Source organism: Polypterus senegalus, chromosome 8 (assembly GCF_016835505.1).
Source record: "Polypterus senegalus isolate Bchr_013 chromosome 8, ASM1683550v1, whole genome shotgun sequence".
NCBI lineage: Eukaryota > Metazoa > Chordata > Cladistia > Polypteriformes > Polypteridae > Polypterus > Polypterus senegalus.
The window spans coordinates 130,851,753-130,868,346 of record NC_053161.1 but is presented as its reverse complement, the minus strand read 5'-3'; the positions used below and the strand labels follow the sequence as shown (position 1 = coordinate 130,868,346).

The 16,594-nt window shown below is 35.4% G+C and overlaps 1 protein-coding gene across 4 annotated transcripts in view; it reads left to right on the top strand.

The window, feature by feature from the left end:
• The window catches only part of mgat4c (mgat4 family member C), an 817,959-nt gene that overhangs the window by 539,423 nt on the left and 261,942 nt on the right, over nt 1-16,594 (top strand). For all 4 annotated transcript variants that reach the window (XM_039761776.1, XM_039761773.1, XM_039761774.1 and 1 more), the window contains one exon: nt 4,853-4,935. The gene's annotated coding sequence lies outside the window, so the exon portion shown is untranslated. The remainder of the gene's footprint in view (nt 1-4,852; nt 4,936-16,594) is intronic.

Here is a 16,594-nt window from a genome sequence, read left to right as displayed (position 1 = left end):
GTTGACTCATTCCTGCACAGCATCAATAACCTTCTCATTCAACTTGAATTTCTTCCCTAAAAATCTTTAAGTAGACCGAATAGATTATAGTCCCTCTCTGAATGATTTGCACCAATCATCCCCAAACTGATTTTTAAGTCTCGAATAGATCTGATATGAAATGACTCCTTCATTTGTCAAAAATTTTAAAATAATTCACTTTGCAACACTACTGTGTACCTCCTGCTCCGAAATGTTGATTATAACGGACAGGACAAGAACTAACGACAAGAACAAACATGGATGTGTTTGTCCAAGAAGTCAGGTCTACCATGCCCTCTTTATAAGGACAGTGCATGAAAATTCCTGTTTATAATTGAATGTCCCTCAAACGTATTTTGTAGTAATTTTGAGATATCTTAAATTGTATTTCAGATAAAGACTATATGTGAGGAACCGACAACCCAGCTAGTATATGACAAACAATAGCAAGCCAAATTAACATTTAGAGATACCCCAAACAGAATTACAGATATCTCAAAATGCATTTGACCTTTCCAGATATCTCAAAAACATATCAGGATAGGTAGAAAATGCATTTAATATATCTTATAATACATCAGAAGCACTTTCTGTAAAAGATCTTATTTTTTCAATGGGTTTGACTGTTAATTTTAGGATATCTTCAACTGCATTCTCAAGGTGTTTTAAAATGCTCTGAAAGTTATTTGAGATAACTTGAAATTCATTTGGGTTATTTTTAATTGTGCTTCATATATTACAAAATGATATTAAGATATCTATAACTTCAGCCTTTTTAAAGGCAAAATGTCCTTTACATATCTTGAAATAAAATCCTGGATATATTGAATTGTTTTGTAAGATATCTCAAATGGAGCGGACAGTAAAAGAAGAGATATCTAAACTGCATTTTAACCAAACATGGACCATTTTAGGATATTTTGAGTGCATTTTCAGATACTGTATCTTAAATTAACTTCTGTGCAATTCAAAATATCTCAGAATTTATTTCAAGATATTTTAAAATGACAGGAACTCCCATTGAAAATAGAGGGGTGATTTTGCAGGAAGGATTTTTTTGATATCTTGAATTGTATTGCAGCCATCTCAGAAGGCTCAGGTAGTTGCTTTAACTCTAGAATTACCAGAGCCTACGAAAAAACTCGTAGATCCGCCCCACCTTAAATCTCTTTGCACCTCTCCGTCAGCGTCTTTTGTCCTGTAAATGTGTCGATAAGCAGCAAACAGCAAGCAGCCTGCTGTCACAGGTCTGTTTACCTGTGTATCAGTTGCTTAGAGTGAGAAGTCAAGCAAAATGATACCTTTTATAAATACTATATTGTTATTTGGAACACTTGCATTTTATGTGTGTTCCGTGTCTACAACAATCTATGTAAACATATCGTTAAAACAGAAACGTTTTTCATGTTTTAGTAATAATTGACAAAATGTAGACATGAAGTGTATAATGTGTGAAACCTGACGTCCAAGTATCAAATAAACACTTTCACAAAAGGTACAAATATAACAGAACAAGTGTGCTTATTATTCAGTTTATTCAGTTTTATTTTCTCAGTTGTGTTCACGATCTCAACCCCCCCCTCCCCCTTATTTGACACTGCTGTTTTCACATAGATACGCTATAACAGAGGTGAACTCAGATCATGACAACAGTTCAACATCAGAGCAAGAATGCGCGTCGTACTTTTGCCATCGCTGTACTTTGTATATGTACATGGGAAGCTCTGCACTCTACTTGTGACTTTAACTTGTAGGAAGTAAGTAAATAAAAGTAAATAGGTAAATAACATTCAATGTGGCTCTTACATCAAAGTACAGTGACAGCAGCTTCCACCTGCAGCTATAGACTCTTCAGTACGCGAGTGACTCTCCACGCTAGTGTTTAGATCTGGATGGTGTATGTGCCCCCCCAAAAAAAAAATCTCGTACCATTGCTTGCATACTAAAGTATCAGCAGCCACTTTTCGTGGCATTACATGTATTTTTTGAGCATGCCTGTGTTGATCAAACACAGGAAGCTCTGCAGTCTACTTGTGACTTTACGCTGTAGGAAGTTAAATAACATTCAATCTGGCTTTTATGTAAGTAACATATAAATGTTAATGTTATGGACACATGCACCATCTAGATCTAAACACTAGCATGGAGAGTATTGAAAATTGCTTGACTTCTCACTCTATACAACTCTAAGCAACTGATACACAGGTAAACAGACTTGAGGTGAGAAAACTGTGCGGGGTGGGGGGATGTGATAGTAGGCTTCTTGCTGCTTATCGACACATTTACAGGACAAAAGACGGTGATGGAGAGGTGCGAAGCGATTTAAGGTGGGATGGATCTACAAGTTTTTTCGTAGGCTCTGGTAATTCTAGTGTTAAGATATCCATAAATGTACTGGATAGATATCAGACATCTAAAATGAAGAACAATTTAAGATACTTTGAAATGCATTTGACATTTCTGAAACACTTTAAAGATACAGCATCTTGAAATGAATTCAAGACAAATTAACATTTAAAGATTTCAAAAAAGAGCCTTAAAGATATTTGGAAAGGCATCTTAGGATATCCTAAAATGAAGAAAGTTTCATTTTAAGATATCTGCAATGGCAGTGCCTGGCTCAAAGAAAAATTTTCAAACTCCAAAATGAAACATTTTTCTGGGTAGGAAATTAAATGGAGTTTGTGAGGGAAGCAGTCTGAGCAGAGATCTATGCCCTCTGTTTTTTTATTATGTTGGCAGAGCACAGAGTTAAAGGAAGCTACAATCATTTGAACAGGAAGGGAGAACTTCATAGGATTTAATACCAACCACTTCCTATTACTCAGTTTTTCAAGAGCTTGGATTTTGTGAAATGGCGATTTGGAATGGAACCTTTAATGTAAGTAAATGCACAGGTAGTCCAAGAGTAGTGATAAGTCACAACAATTATAATATAGATTGCATCATAGTATGTCATGAAACTCATTCCACCCTTGAGCAGCTCCATCAAGAATTCCATATAGCCTGTACTCTAAATTGGCTTATGCCTGAGTGATCCTTCAGTTTACATGAAAATCTATGCAGCCATTTCTCCTGATGCCTAGACCAAGCATACAAACATTAATATACAATATACACACCGACACCAACTCAGCTTTATTTATATAGATAAAGAAATATAGGTTGTTAACTTTCATTAGAATTTATTAATTAGAAAGCAGTTGGCTACAAAGCATATTTCTTGCCTCAAGCCAGAAATTATAATTAAAAATTTTACACATTTAAAGAGGATGTGTTTTTGCAATGTTAGAAATAATTAAAGAGGTGATTACTGATTTTCAGTTCAGTTCAGTCTACTTTTATTATTCCACACAGTATAGGGAATGTATAGGTTGCTTGTTGTAGACAGATGCAGTAACAACATGGTGGATGGTACAACACGACAACAAACAGAAAAGCACAAATTCAGAACAGGCTTTTTCTTCTACATATTAAATGTAGTAATATAATTTAAAATGACAATACCAGAAATGTATTTGAGGTGTGATAAAAGCTTGACAAGTTTATTTAGCATCCCGTTTTAAGATCCTGAGTCAGACTCTGATGACATTTTGAAGATGATAACATGAAAATTTTACTGTAGCAAAAATGCAAGATTTACAAGTCAGGCTATAGTCTGCTGTGATGGTATGGAGAATGATAGTGGATGGTGGTAATTTACACATAGTACTTTGATTGTCTAATGCACTTTTTGTTCATGATGTGTTAGTTTTACAGAGTTTTTGTTTTATTTCTTGTTTAACTTTTCATGAATTCACATACTTGTGTAGCTAGAGATTTGGTAATATGTGGATTCCAGTTTTTACCTTATTTGTTATTCCTAATTTTGCTTTGATATAGTTACAAATTTTATTTTTACTTTGGCATGCCACCATTTTGTTTTTCCATGGACTCTCCCATTTTAGTAGACTGTTTATGGTTGCTAGCCTGGTTGCTGACAGTTTATATGTTACAACATGAGACATTGTTGCTCCAGTGTAAAGGTCAGTATTGTCTGCTTTCAGGTTGTCCAAGATTGTGGATTCTTCAAAACAGTGTGTGTCTTAGCAAAAGGATAAAGGGCCAAGATGTCTGTCTCCAGTTAAAGGAATCTTAGGTTGGATTAGTGTTAAAGTTATCTTCCTGATTATTTGAATTTCTGGGTTTAATCATCTGTTTTATTTAACTACCACAATTTGTGCCTATTCTATCTCCTGGCCCTTTTCCACAAAAATATTCCTGCAGTGTCTATAGTGGCAGAATATATGAAAACTATAGAGAAAGTAGAGGAAGAAGGTGGATCATCGGAGGGATACGCATATTGCAAATTTAGTGAAAAGGCAGTGAGACCTATTAAATAGGCACAAAACTGGATAAGATGATTCCTATTAAACAGTTTCTATTATATATCTCTGTTTTATAAGATCGTGTGGATTTATTTTTCATTTATTTGTTCATTATTATTCTTACCCAATGTTATTCATTTTTTCCTTTCTTGTAACTTTCTCTTTATCATTTTTGTAAAGCAATTTGAGCTACATTCTTTGAATGAAAATGTGCTATGTAAATAGATGTTGTTGTAAACCACGCTTTTTCTTTTATATAGAAAGTATTTTCTTTATACAGTTATTTTGCATTATTTACCTAGTTCATTATTTTTACCAATTAGATGGATAGAAAAATATTTTGGTAGATCCCTATTCTATGATTGACATTAGATGAATGGATTATGCAATGATAGATATAATTTTTGTATTATATACTACAGTATTGCTAATAATTTATTTTTTTGTCTGATTTTGCATTGCAGGAGCTATACTAATTAAGTGACCACGTTAGATTCCAAAGAAAGATATCTTGCTTCAAGAGCATCTGTCCCGTTGTTCAGAAGAGGTACACCACTTTAAAATTTTACCATATACAAATTTAAATTTTGAAGTGAAAACATTACCATCTTCCAGTAATTTGTTTTATTTTATTGATTACTTACAAATTTGAGTGATTGAACTTCAGTGTTTTATACATCTGTGCATTAGTCATTCTTCATGCAATTTATATTATATTTTACCAAATCATACACAGCTGTGTGTCCTCCATTAGACTAATCTGTTTTTGAGGTAGAAACGTACTTATTGCTCTTGATGTAATCCGCCATATTACCTCCAAATATGTAAAAATGTAAAGCAATAGAAATTGTAATTTGTTGAACAGATCTCAAGCTTTCCCTGGGCCATAGTTACCACCTGCCAAGAAAAGAGACATATTCTTCCCTCAAACACGCTTTAACATTTATGCCTAACAAGCTTAATTAATTGTTTATATCTTAGTGTTAATGAATGCATACTGAGAACTGTATAAGGAAAAAGAAAAGATCATATGTTTTTATACCAATATTAAATACTACTGTCAGCAAAGGTAACATTTTCATTATAACATGAAGTTAAAATCAATAAGGCACCTATGAATTAAATATAATTTAAATATAAATAGACTACAAAATAAAGAATTATGTCTGGATAAATATTATAATTCAGACACTTAAAAAATTACACCTACTGGTTCATTGTTTATGTTACAAGGTATGTTGCTATAACTTTGCTTTCTATGTGTGCTCCCAATGAGAAAAATCACTAAAAGGAACATATTACATGTGCAAGATGAAGGTGCACTCCATAGATTTAATAGTGAATTATAAAGTAAGATACAGTATGAAAATTCCACTTCACATATCAGTAAAGGCCTGTACTCCATGTATAATAGAAGAACTAAACTTCACCTAGAAATAGAACCAGAATTACACATCTTTTGTTCCTTTCAATCTTGATCTTTATTCTCTAATATTTTTCATTCCTCTTTAAACGATAATGGCTTCTCACAGCCTTTGTTTGTTCTCCTGTGACACTTGATGACGGAAATATAACTCAAGCATATCAAAAAATGGGTACACTTTTCTACTCCACCTTCAGAAGGATATTGGAAGTTAAGGGTAATTTCTAGTAATGTAGAAATTACTGCAAGGTGTAACCATCTTTCAAATTATGTATGAATGTGCCCCTTGTATCATTATTTATGCATCTGTGCCAATAAATTTGAATTCCTTCATCACTATAGAATTTTTTACTGACTATTTCTAAATAGAATGGCAATTTATTTATTATCTGCCACAGTTTAGCCTATTTGTTAGTTTGGTTTTCCCATAATGCTCATTTGTCGGATGTGGGAGGGAGCAATGAATGCCATGCATTCATGTGGAAAATGTGTATTGTATATTAATAATGTCTATTAATACAATGAAATAGAAGACACAACCACTACATTACCATGTTGGCTACACGCTGAAAAAAAAAAATGAACTACTAAAAAGAGTCATGAAACCTCTTGTGTATTTTAGTCAGGAAAGGTCATGAAATATTTTGTTCATTACATGTTACATTTTTTTTTTTTTGTGAAACTTAACACTGTTTCTCAGTCTATCCTGTAAACACTTACAGCCTCATTAAATCAGCCAATTTTTGCTGGATTCTCTGATTAAGAATACTGTATACATGTGACTATGGCTCAAGTCAGTTCATGAAGAGCTGGTACTTGCTCCTTTAATTTTTGTGTACATAGCAAGCCAATCTCAGGTGCCTAACATCTGCATGGCCTGTTAATTCTGTCTAGTGACAGCCATCTTATTTTTGCTCAGTGTGCTGTCCTATTTTAAACACAGCAACTGTCATAACTCTCTTAATAGGCAGCAGCAATATTTTGATCTTCTGATTTCATTGATATGACCCTTAAATTAGTCTGTGTTACTTCTTAATAAAAGTCCTTGCAGTTTCTACTTCTGGCTTTCTTGCTCTTGATAATTAATTATTGTTACTGTTACCCTAATAGATTTAGCTTTTGCTTTCTGATGACATCTTTGTTAGATGCTTCTCAAAAATAATATCCTTGAATTGACAGGAATAACATAAAAAATATTTTTCATTGTTTTATACCTTAGGTACCATTACATTTAAAATTAAAATGATATCATTATTGTATGTACAGTATGTTCAGTAATGAAGGTGACAACAGGGGGGATGAAAGAAGGCACTCTTGATTGGATTACCTCACAGAGTAGACTACCAACTTACAACAACAACAACAACAACATTTATTTATATAGCACATTTTCATACAAACAGTAGCTCAAAGTGCTTTACATATTAAAGAATAGAAAAATGAAAGACATAATTATAAAAAATAAATCAACATTAACATCGAATAAGAGTAACGTTCAATGGCCAGGGGGAACAGAAAAACAAAAACTCCAGGCGGCTGGAGAAAAATAAAATCTGTAGGGATTCCAGACCATGATACCGCCCAGTCCCCTCTGGGCATTCTACCTAACATAAATGAAACAGTCCTCTTTGGATTTAGGGTTCTCACGGAAGGGCTTGATGATGATGATGGTCACGTAGACTTCTTCCTTTTAATCCGTCCATCATTGTTGGAGCATCATGAAGCTTTGAGTAGGTGGAGGTGGCGCAGGCCACCACCACAAAGAAACCGGAAAAACAAGCAGAAAAGAGAATAGGGGTCAGTACCGATTATAGAGCCACCATGAATAGTTGTTATGATGAATTGAACATACAGAGTATCAGGATTAAGTTAAATTACGATTAAAATGAAGTTATAAAAAGGCCATGTTAAAGTAATGTGTTTTCAGCAGTGTTTTAAAGTGCTCTACTGTATCAGCCTGGCGAATTCCTATTGGCAGGCTATTCCAGATTTTAGGTGCATAACAGCAGAAGGCCGCCTCACCACTTCTTTTAAGTTTTGTTCTTGGAACTTAACCAGTTAACTTTATACGGTACTCAGAACAGAATACATTAAGTGACACATACCTGTGGTAATGTGCCTTACTGGCATTACCATTAATTAAATAAAATTTGTTTAGTGTCCTCTGCCTTGTAAAGAGAGAGACTTTTGTTTGAGGAAAAAAAGGTATAAAGAAAGGAAACTTGCCTTTTCCATTTATATAGTGCAGACAGACATCTTCGCTAACGATATTAGCGCCTTTTGGGGAGTGTTGCTGTGGGTCTCATGTAGCCTGGAGAGACAGCCTTGCCATTGACCGGCCGGGATGGCATTGTCGGTCCTCCACACCTGCATGCGTTTCCCGTGACCTCATTAATACTAAAAGTGCAAAAGAAAGTGCGAAGCGCTTCAATATTAGGTAACCCGGGTTAGCATAGGGATCCCGTGTTCGTAGTTGTCTGAGCTGTAGCTCAGGGGAAGGAGGAAAAAAAACTAGAAAGGGCTTATTTTCACTTAAGGCATGAGGTGCAGTCCGCGTCTGAAAAGCCGGCACAGTTATACGTGCACGGGCGTCGGCTGCTCGATTTTTATAGTAATTATGTGGGATAGTAGACGCCGCTTTTCGCAAACGCGTTCACGTCATCACGTACCCTAGGAGGGATGACCTACAGCAGTTTAATTGGTCAGCGTAGGGGCGCCGAATACAAAAGGGAATCATGGCCTCTAGAGGGGGTTCTTTTCTGACTAGATCTTCTTAGAGAAAGGTACCTGGCAGAACAGCATTACGGCTTGTGCTTTGTTTTTGTAAATGTTTTTTTCATATAAATATCTCTGGATTAACTTTGGTAGAGGTATTTATTGGGTTGTGGTTAGTGGTGCACTGTTTATTTTTGTATATACAGTGGAACCTCGGTTTACAAGTAACTTGGTTTACTGTTTTGCAAGACGAGCAAAAATTTTTAATAAATTTTGACTTGATAAACGAGCGATATCTTGCAATACGAGTAGTATGGATACACTTTGTCTGCTGAGCGTTATGTGATCACAACTGAGCTGATGGTTCTTCTCTCTCTCTCTCTCTCTCTCCTTATCTCGCTCGCTTGCTTGACCTGCGCGTCTCTCTCTCTTTCTCTCCTTACCTCGCTCGCTTGCCCAGCGCGTCTGTGTCTCTCTCCCCTTATCTCTCGCTCGCCCAGCGCGTCTCTCTCTCTTTATCTCGCTCGCCCAGCACGTCTCTCTCTCTCTTTATCTCGCTCGCCCAGCGCGTCTCTCTCTCTCTTCTTATCTCGCTCGCTCAGCGTGTCTCTCTCTCTATCTCTCCTTATCTCCCTCGCCCGTCTCTCTCTCTCTCTGGCAATCGTCTCCTATTCTCCGTCTGAGTCTGCTTGCCTCACTCATATAGTCAACATCCCTAGAGCGTATATACTGTTAACTACAGCATTGTGACTGTGTGTGTGCACTGTGAAGTGCGAGTCGCCATCTTGCTCCCCAAAACACGAAGCTGAGTCTCGGTACTTTAACACCAGCTTTATTCAGCTTGAAACAGCAACAGCGCTGTTATTTATTGTAGCGGGATCTTTATAATGTTCCTTGTATGACCCATTGACAACAGGCGCTTATAGCATGTCTGCAATCTTTTTGGATGTGCTTATACGGCGAACTGCTACAGCGCTGGGAGACTGCGATTGCTTTGGGACGCTCTTCCGCGTGTCATCCCGTTGGGTGGAATCCCACATGAGTTTAGAAACTCACATCAGCCATGATTCTTTTTAAAGGTAAAGTGCAGGTTTTTGTATTATGTATTTTACTTTATATTTTGTATTAATCATTTTTATATGAATAGTTTTGGGTTGTGGAACGAATCATCTGAGTTTCCATTATTTCTTATGGGGAAATTTGCTTTGATATACGAGTGCTTTGGATTGCGAGCACATTTCCGGAATGAATTATGCTCGCAAACCGAGGTTCCACTGTACTCTGGATTTTTTTTTTTTTCTGTATTTTGAATATTTTTGGGTGAATTCTGTATTATACACTGGAGGAGTAGCTTCTTGACTTGGATCACTGTGGAGGAAGACCGCTTCACATTTTGTTTTGTGTGTGTATATATATATATATATGGATTCCACTAGTTTGTGTGCAGTATTCTTTTTCTTTTGGGACTTTCAGGAAGCACTGTAAATACTGTATATAGTCATTTTGAGCTCCAGTTAATTACTGATTTTGAGTGTCCTTTGCAGTATTGGACTGTGTATTAATATATATAAATTCCGCAGGACATTATTTTTGATTTTTCTTTAAGTGCACATGTAAATAAAACCTCACTTTCTTTTAAAAAAAAACCCACCCCTTTGTGTGTCCGTGTCTCCCTGTCTTACACTATCATCCTGGTCATGCTCGGTCCCACATACTAGACACCTAGAGTGTAGGCTGGTGATTCCAATTCCCACTACACGGGGCGTCACAATACCATTTCAAAATAATTTTTGCCTGAAATAACGTATTATAACTTTGGAGTTGCTGCACTTTTAAAAAATGAAAACCAATTGTTAAAAATTGAAAATTTGAAAAAATTAATTTAAGTAAAAGTTCTATCCATTTTCCAAATCCACTTAATCCCATTAATGTATTATAGGATAGATATGAATTCTGCATGAAACATCAGGACAGGCATCATAAAAGTTCAATTGATAAAACAGCTTATTCTTCAGACAACATGGATGAAGGCGACAGCTAGAAAATTCAGGGAATAGCCACACAGACTTCAGGGAATTTCAGGATCTCAACAGTTTAAGATTTGAAACCTGGTTTAGCTGACTAGCATTTATTATTTGTATTTATTTTTTCACTACTTCATATGTGTAGTTCAGTTTCACTGCAGGAAAATGCATATGCAAAAACTAGAAAAAAAAACCTTAAATGGGAATTGTTTTGCTTTAATTCATTAAGAAATATCTGCCAATGAGGTAAGCAGAATTTACTTGACAAGATTTTTTAAAGTAAGCAAAATAATCATAAATACAAATTTTTTAGATAAGTCAGTAATTCTTACAATAAAGAAAGCAAAATTTAATGTCATGATATAAATACTTTTCACTTGCTTAGATTTCATTTTCGTAGTGTTGTTCAGTTATTTTGGACAGGTACCTAAAATTACAGGCAGCATTTGTACACCTTCTTATTAAATCTGAAATGTTCACATATTTGTTAATAAATATTGATCAATTATTAATTCACACATGGGTAAAAGTTTTATTTTAAATAGCAAACCATATATTTTCATTAAAATACCCAGCATGTTACAGCAGCATTTTCTAGTCCTTCCATCATGAATAAAGATTATTTTGGGTCCAAGCTTTTTTTTTCTTCGTATATAGACAATACACATGACAGCAACTTCTAGTCACTTGTGACCTTGAGTATCGTGAGTGCAATCTACAGGTGAAAACCCCACTACACAGCTGCTTGCTCATTGAACAGCAAACCTCTCAGATTTTAATTTCTTCATTCAAGGTCAGACACCAATTCAAAGACTGTGTAACAACCGGGACTTGATTCCAGAAGCTCCTTTAAGAAATGCTAAACAGGATAAGAACTTTGAAGGTGAAGCAACAACAACTACCAAAAAAAGTCCCTTGACTGCTGTGTACTGCTGCTGCATTCTGAAGCAGATATTTAAATATTATTTTCTTTTGATCCCAAACTACAGTAAAAGAGACCTCAGCTTAGACCATTTGTTTTTGTGGTTAGCATATTGTTCCTTTTCTCAGTACACTGCTGTGTTAGATCTGTTACTGCATGGTTACCAATTGTATTTATGCATGATGGCATTTCACATTATACATAGTATTATTCTAGTTGTTTATACAGTGGCATTTACTTTCTCCTCATCAACCTAATGCCATGATATTCTGGTATTAATTTACAAGCAAGACCCCACTAAATATGTTATCACTTACTATTTTCTTGTAGAAACTAAAGCAGAGACTTATATGCCAGTGTACACGCTCTAGCTGCTCATAAGTTGATTAATTTTGTCTCTATTTAAAAATGTAAACAAATAGCAAGCCCTGACTAATATCCTAGCTAATCCTATACCAACAGTGCTTTGCGACAAAGGAATTACAGTAGTGACTCCAATATGAATTAAGCAAATTAACCATGGTTTCTACTGCTTATCTGTGCTAGCCAGTTTCACTGCTCAAACATTTATTTCTGGAAAGTAGAAAGCAAAAAGGGATTTGATTTTAGACTTTAAGGTTTGTCCCTAAGCTAAAAGCCAGAACGTGTTGGAAAAATTCTGTTTGCACTTTGTGAATATATGGTTTACATGATTCCTCAGTGAACAAGAAGATAGCTGGATTATTGATGTGTCATAAAAATAAGAAGCTACTTTTATCTCCGAAAAGCTTATAAAGTAGCACATACCAGCATAATTCTTTCCTAGAGCATAATGCAAGCTGCCTAAATTTAGCATACATTATACAATGCGTGAGGCAGATCAAAGTGGAAATTTCTGCCTTTTTCTTTCTAACACATGCTTCATTTATATTTTTGAATTTGTATTTCGATATGCATTTTCTTTATGAGAAAATTACATCTAAAAAGTAGCAAAATTAAAACATACGTGTATAGATTAATAACAAAGTGCAAATAAAATCCTCAATATTTTATAATAAACCTTTTCACTTTAAAGACCAAAACATATAAATAGCAGAATTCAAATGCAGTGCTGAGTAGTAAAATGTGCAATTACTGTATGTGTGTACAAGTAAATCAGTTTGTACAAATTGTTTTGTCCAAAGAAAAGAACATAAACAATGTAAAAATAGAAGGTTTTGACTCTTTAGTAGTTGTTTTCTTTTGCTTTACTTCAAAGTGTTTCTGTGAGAGGACTAAGCTGCCTTAAGCCCTGAGAGCACTTTTTCATCCCCCACATTGGCTCCTGGAGACTAGGAGACTGGTTTTGAGGCCACTTTTCCATATCAAAGGAACTTTGATTTCTCAGTATATTATCAGAAGACTTGTTAGAAGTAGCCTATTGAAAACTAGAAAAAAAAAACTCTGTGAAGTAAATGAATGTTCAAACAAATGAAAGAAACAGTGTTAGGAAAAAGGATTTACAATAGTTGGCCTTATCCCCTTTCTTTTAACCCTGTTTCACACAACCTTCAACTTCAGTGTTTGCTCAGTGCTGTTCTGGGACTGATGATAGCGCAAGCTGACCTTGACTGTTTTGTTTCATGGATTATTTTCTGTCTCCCCATTTCTGTTGTTACATTACTTTGAATCTTGTTTCTTCAACATTCAGTACGTCTGATTACAGAAAAAATATAAATATGTACTCTTCATATTTTATAATGAGAATAGAATCTGTATACTATGTCATTGCCTTGGGATTACATTTAGTAATTAAAATCATCTTTGTTGTGAAATTTATAACCTAATATTTAACATTTTGGGAAAAAATAGAACATTGAATCAGTAACACGGCATCTATAATATATTACTTTGAAATAATATGTTTATTATAAAAAAAAACATTGTGCCGTATAAAAATTAAAGTGTATAACTTTTCTGACAGATAATCAGAATATACACAGCTACACTTACTCATACCAAGCCTATATTAGAGTCACCAATAAACACTTGTACAGGAAGAAGAACTGCAAACATAGTGACAGTGTTCTGGCAAACATGCCACATCTAATCTAATCATTAAATATTTATCTATGTAACATTTGCAATAATGAAGTCAGAACCACACATTCTGAGTGGTTATCTTCAGACACATTTTTGTGTATGGTTTTTAATGTTGTGTAACATTAATAGAAAAGACATATTTTCGCCTTTTTTGTAACACCACAGAGGTTGGTGTGGTGATACACTTTCTTCCATGCTGCTTTCGACATTCATAAAATCCTTTCTCACCATTTTGAACTTTTGTGCACAAAAGTGTTTTGAGTTAGAATTAGAGATCTATTTCAGTCCCATAAACTGCTAGACGTCATTAAGTCTTTACGCTGTCTATGTTGATAATGTACAATATAGTCTCCAAGGCATAAATGATGTTTTGGCATTAGGGAAGCTTATTGCAGACTAATAAGTGAAGAGTGGTGCAGGATGTACTGTAACATACTGTAATTAGGGTGACTTTCTCAAAAAGATTGCTCTAAGAACTTGTTTTCCAACCTGTTGTGACATACTGCTCACATCAGATTTATGAACGACTGCTGCAGCTTGTACAACCTCTTTAAATGGCTTGCAGACAAATGAAAGTTATGTCTCTCCCAGGTTCAGCCTATAGACATTAGGTATAAAAATTAACATTCTATACAGTGAACGATTAACTCTTTATGTACCGTTTATGAAATTGACCTGAATCTGACATCTGAATGCCTCAAGCTTCCACTTTCTTAAAATGTTTCAGTCTGTTAATTAATGTGGTACTTGTGGTCTGATTGTTTTTTACATATCCATTTACACATACATATGCACAGTAATAGGCAGCATCTCACCAAAACATTTGAAATAGCAATTACAACTTGAGCTAGTCAATCCATTAGCACTAGAATCCCTGAAACCTATGAAAAGAGTTGTAAAGCTGGGCCACCTTAAATTCCTTTACACCTTTTCATCAACGTCTTTGTTTTGCAAATGTGTCAATCAGGACAAGCAGCAAGCAGCGTGCTTAATCATTCCCCACCAAGACACTTGAAGTCAAGTCAGATGTAAAATTCTCAGAGCTAAAGGTAAATGCAGGGAAGACCCAGGACCAAACCCGCAAACTCTTGATTTCAAACCAGATGTTCTTACCTCTACACCAGCAATATGACTGATATTTGGATTTCAGTTTTTTCATATTGATAGCATCATGTAAATTGAATAATTTAATTTCCTGTGGTTATATTCTTGAATAAAGGTGCACTTGTTTTGTTATACTTTTTGTGAAAGTGTTTATTTGATATTTGGACTTCAATCTTTACACAGTATACACTTCACATCAACATTTTGTCAATTATTACTATAACAATGAGATAAGTCTCTGTTTTAGTTATGTGTTCAACATTTCTTGCCTCGCATTTCCTATCATCATACATGTACCATGTTGTAGACATGGAACTCATATGAAATGTATGTATTCCAAATAACAATGCATTATTTACCCTATACAATTCCAGACACCTAACCCCACATAAAGATACCTCAGTGTCTGACTTGACTTCAGTTGCCTCGATTGGGGATGAGTGAGAAGGATACCTGCTGCAGGTGCTGATTGACACATTTGCAAAACAAAGATACTGATGAAAAGGTGCAAAGGAATTTAAGCTGGCTCGGCTTTATGACCTTATGACTTTTTTCCTAGGCTTCAGAGATTCTAGTATTAGGGGTGTCGCTTATAAAAGGTAAGTGGCATGCGTTCCTTAGAGTTTATGTTATGTACACAGAGAGCTTCCAGTTTTGTAGTTGAAGGGGCGGGGTGCACACTCTAGACACTGGGTTCCCAGTCTTTGAAGTCTAATACTCACTTCCTGCTATGGACACTAATTGGCACCTTTCTCCCTGCCCACCTGGGCTTTGACCTTTGACACTGCATTCGCATTTATTTGCTTAGTTGACTTACAAAAGAGTTGAACATAATTGAGTAACATCAGTTACTGTTTAGGAACATGTGTTATAGGAAAAAGTTACAAAATTGATCACCACAAGTGAAGAACTCAGGACAAAATGCAAGCAAGTTACAATTGATTGATTACAAAACCTAACTAATTTCTGTTAGAGAGAAATTTACCAAACCAAGGGTCTTCAAGCACTTCTTAAACACATTGATGGAGTCACAATTTTGAATGGAGATGGGAAGCTCATTTTGCATGAAAAAGGCCTAAATTGAGTTTTTTATTGCACACAGAGGTGACATCACCAGATGCCTTTCTTCAGCAGACCTGAGTGGGTGAGAGTGAGCATAGCACTTCAGAAGTGTCTCCATATGTTTAGAGGCTGAACCACAGACTACTCTGTTGGCAAGCACTTAACTTATTACATGCTACTACAGGTAGCCAATGTAGTGATCTTAAAAAGGAGTCAAGCACAAGCTGCGCCACTACATTTTTAATCATCTGAAGCAGCTTGGTACTCTTGCTGGTACTCCTGTTAGCAGAGAGAGTCCATAGTCAAGACTTAACAAGACCAAAGCCTGAACCAGGAAGTGTGCAGCATACTCACCTATGTATCTGACACAAGAAGGAGCTGTTAATCTCACAACTGCAAGATGCATAACCACTACTTATACTGTTAGGTATTAAAAAAAGAAAAGGGAAGACACAAAAAGTGAGGGACAGTAAATAATTATAGAAATAGCAGAAATGTTTTTCCTACCAATCCCACAACCTTTAAATACTATTTTTTTGCAGGACCTAAGATTTACAATACACTTGATGCTTTCTACATCCAAGCAATGTATCAAAGCCAATATGAAAACAAAGAGAATGTTAGATTACATTTGTTGCTTTCCTGAAACACTTTTTTGCTCATGGCTGTTTACTTCTGCATTAATCTACTCAGTTAAATGCATATTATTTCCGGAGAGCAAAAGAATCTTTACAGGCATATTTGATAATCAACAATGAGTCAAGTCCCTTGCATTCCTTCCCCAGTGCCATCTCATAATATATGCTGGTAGTTTGTATAGCCTGGGGTCACAGCAGCATCAGCCTACCCCCCTATAGAGTTAACACAGTTGGTAGATATTATACCCACCTGGCAA